Below are 3,781 nucleotides of genomic sequence, written 5' to 3'. Positions count from 1 at the left end.
TGAAAACATATATAAAAAGTGAAAACATAACACATACAGATGAAATTCCTTATGATCACATTCTCCAGCCTGTCCTTCCCCCAAGTAACCACTGTTGTCATCTTGGGGTATATTCTTCCAGACCAATTTATCTGCTTCTTCATTCATAGATAAAATACAAAGCTATTCAATAATTATCTCTTTCAGCAAATATTTATTGTGCCATTACCATGTGCTAAGTAGTATTGTAGGTGCTGGAGATATATCACAAATCTCTGCCTTCCTAGAACTTATATAGATAAAATATACACACTAGATGAGGCAGATGGGACTCAGGAGGTGATATGACCTGCTAGGTTTGCACTGTCCATCAGGGTAGCCACTAAACGAATGTGGCTATTGAACACTTACACTGTGCTAGTCTTAAGTGAGATGTGTTGTAACTGTAAATATACATTGGATTTAAAAAACTCAGTACAAAAGAACAGAGTGTTCAATATCTCATTAACATTTTTTATGTGGATTACCTGTTACAATGATAATATTTGGGGTATCTAATGGGTTATAGAAGTATTTTTTACAATGAATTTTATGTGTTTCTTTTGACTTTTTATCAACATGACTGCTAGAACATTCAAACTTACATATATGGCTTGTATTATGCTTCCACATTCCACTGATCATTAGTTAGTGCCCAGAAATTAGAGGCATTAGCAGGTGGGGATCCCATTCTTCACTTTGACTGGGCCCATCCAAGGGAAATTCCTTAGCAGGACTACACTAATCCTCAAATGTAGTCTCCCCTCCTCTGCCTACAAGGCCCCCTTCAAGAGTCCCAGTGTTCAAGGCTTTGACCCACAAATGTCCCGGGCTTCTCACTATTATAGAGTCTCAGTCACCTTCTCCCCAAACCCAAACAATCTTCAAGTTTTCAGGGGCCATGTACAATGCCTACATTCACAACTCCTCATCCTGCTCTTTGACAATTCCATGAAGTGGAGCCTATGGACTGGGATTTCTGTGCCCCTTAGAACAGCATAAAATTACCATTCTTAGAAATTCACAGAAAACATTTGCAAAGGTCTTTTTTTTGCAACAACCTAGTGAAACAGGTAGAGAATGAAAAAAGAAAAAAAGAAGGCATTTAAAAAATAACATTTTCTTAAGGCTTTGGCACTTGCCAGTGCATTTCAGATCGGATCTGGTAGCAGACTATTGATGGAATCATTTTAAGTCTCACATATTGATATTTTCATGGTATCCTGCAAAAGCATCATGACTTCTTAGCACTGGGACACCTGCACAGGTATGTGAACCTAATACGAACACTCAGCCTCCTGGTTTTGGTCCTGATGCAAATCCACCCCAGTGACACTCTCGGGTTGTGGAGTTTTGCTACCACCATTAACCATTACTATGATTTTGAACAAGGTCTCTGGGCTTTCTCCTAGGTTTCTATATTTTAAAAAATAAAGATACTCTAAACCATAACCCTCCAGTGTGGAGACTATACGTACAGGTAATTATATGGGCTTCATTTAAGAAAGGAATAGCAGAGCGAGCATAGGATGGAAGATAAGAAACAGCTGTTCCCTTTATACTCTCAGTTCCTTTCACCGTGTAAGCATCTTGCCTTGCTGAGTATTGTTCTAACCAAGATATATACTTTTCATACATTCCTATCTTCTTTATTACATACTACTGTAGATTACAAAATGCATTGTACATTTGTACACACATATACATACATCCATATGCAGGGTTGTACACAGAAAAATCATGTGCCTTATTCTACATCAATTATTTAAAGGCTTTTTCAAGAATACTTTGACCACATGAAAGTTTACCTTACGTGCTAACTTTAGCACCTAGTTTCACATAAATGCAATGCCACTAAACTACTCCCCAGTATTCCCCAAGCCTAACACAGGCATAGGCACAGAGCAAGAAACTGCATGATGAATGTCTTCTGGACAACAAAATCTTCAGGCCACCCGTGCCCTCTGGCCTCATGTGCCCATCAGAACTTTGTTGGGTGCCTTTCAGGCACGTCTGAGAAAACTACTTCCATTTTGGTATCTTCTAGGACCTCTGAATTCTGGGACAAGTAATAAAATTCATCAAAAACAGGGCCAAAGAGAACCAAAACAATGAATGTTCTTGATATACTGGAAAATGAATTGATCCCCTATCTCTAGAGGAAAAACACATGATGTTTTCCATCTGGCAAGACTGTGGAAGAATAATGTTGTGGAAACAAGAGTCTATTCACTGGAGCCATTGTGCCACAGTCCAGCAGCTAGGAGTGGGGAGCTTGCATCACCCCACCCACTTACAAACACTCAAATGTGGAGTTCTGTTTATTGGTAAAAGTGTTTTCAAACTCTCTCATCTTCGCCCCCATGAGTAATTTTTGTCTCATATATGACTACTTGTCATTATATTATCTCAAAGTGGGAAGACTGCTCAGAGGTCCTATGGCCCTCAGGTCACACAGCCTCTAATGAAGAGCTAGCCACTGGGTCCAGGTTGGGGTGCTTTGGGCTTCATGTAACATCATGCTCTGACTCAGGCCTAAATGTTAGGGGAACTTGTCTCCTATAGCCAGAAACCCGAAGGAGAAAGAAGGTGAGACTCAGGCATGGCACAACAGAGGTGAAAGATGTCATCAAAGACTATCTTCCTTCCATCTCTCTGGTCTTTAACAGATTTTTTTTCTAAGGCTGATTCCCCTTGTGATCAGAACATGGTTACAACCAGGGTCCAGAGGCAGCAAAAGACTGTTTATTCTTGTGCTTCTTTTTTTTTAATGTTTATTTATTTATTTTGAGAGGTGGGGGGAGGGGCAAAGAGATCCCAAGCAGGGCCTATGCTGTTAGCACAGAGCCTGATGTGGGGCTCCATCTTGCAAACTGTGAGATCATGACCTGAGCTGAAGTCGAGAATCGGTGGCTTAACCAACTGAGCCTCCCAGGCACCCTTCTTGTGCTCCTTCTTAAAGAGGAAATTTTTTCCCAGGCCTCCTTCCAACCCCAAGCAGGACTCCCCCATCAAGAAGTTATATGCCCACTCCAAAATCAGTCACTGCTAAGGGGAGTGGGACACCCATAATTGGCTTGACTGAGGCATATTTTTGTCTCAAGAGGATAAACCTCTGGAGGGAACAAAAAGAATGTTCTAAGAAGTTAATTTTAGGTAGACAACAACACTGCCTCCTGTATTTACCATTCATGGAACACAGACAGTGGGATAGCCAGGTACCTAATATTGTCATCATACACAATGGAGTCGAGCAGTTTATGTAGCTTTAGGTGATGTTGTGGACTGAATGTTTGTCCCACCTTTCTCCCTCCCTCCAAATTCATATGTTGAAATCCTAATCCCTAATGTTATGGCATTAAGAGGTGGGGCCTTTGGAAGATGATTGGATTATGAGGATGGAGTCCTCATGAATGGAATTAGTGCCCTCATAAGAGAGACCCCACAGAACACTCTCATCCTTTTCCACCATGTGAAAACACAGTAAGAAGACAGACATCTCTAAACCAGAGAGCTGGTACCTTGATATTGAACTTCCATCCTCCAGAACTGTGAGACAAAAAATGTTCTTTGTTTAAGCCACCCACCTACGGTATTTTCATTATGGCAGCCCAAATAGACTAAGTCATGTAGGTTCAATCAAAACCCTCCGTTCGACTTTTCGTCACATTTTTCTCACTCTTGGATCTGAAATTATAGCTTCTCGTCATTGTTATTATTGTCATCTAAAACTACTGAGCATTTACTATGTGCCAGACACTGT

Source organism: Prionailurus viverrinus, chromosome D1, assembly GCF_022837055.1.
Source record: "Prionailurus viverrinus isolate Anna chromosome D1, UM_Priviv_1.0, whole genome shotgun sequence".
NCBI classification, from domain to species: Eukaryota; Metazoa; Chordata; class Mammalia; order Carnivora; family Felidae; genus Prionailurus; species Prionailurus viverrinus.
The sequence above is the reverse complement of the archived record's forward strand: the minus strand, read 5'-3'. Positions refer to the sequence as shown.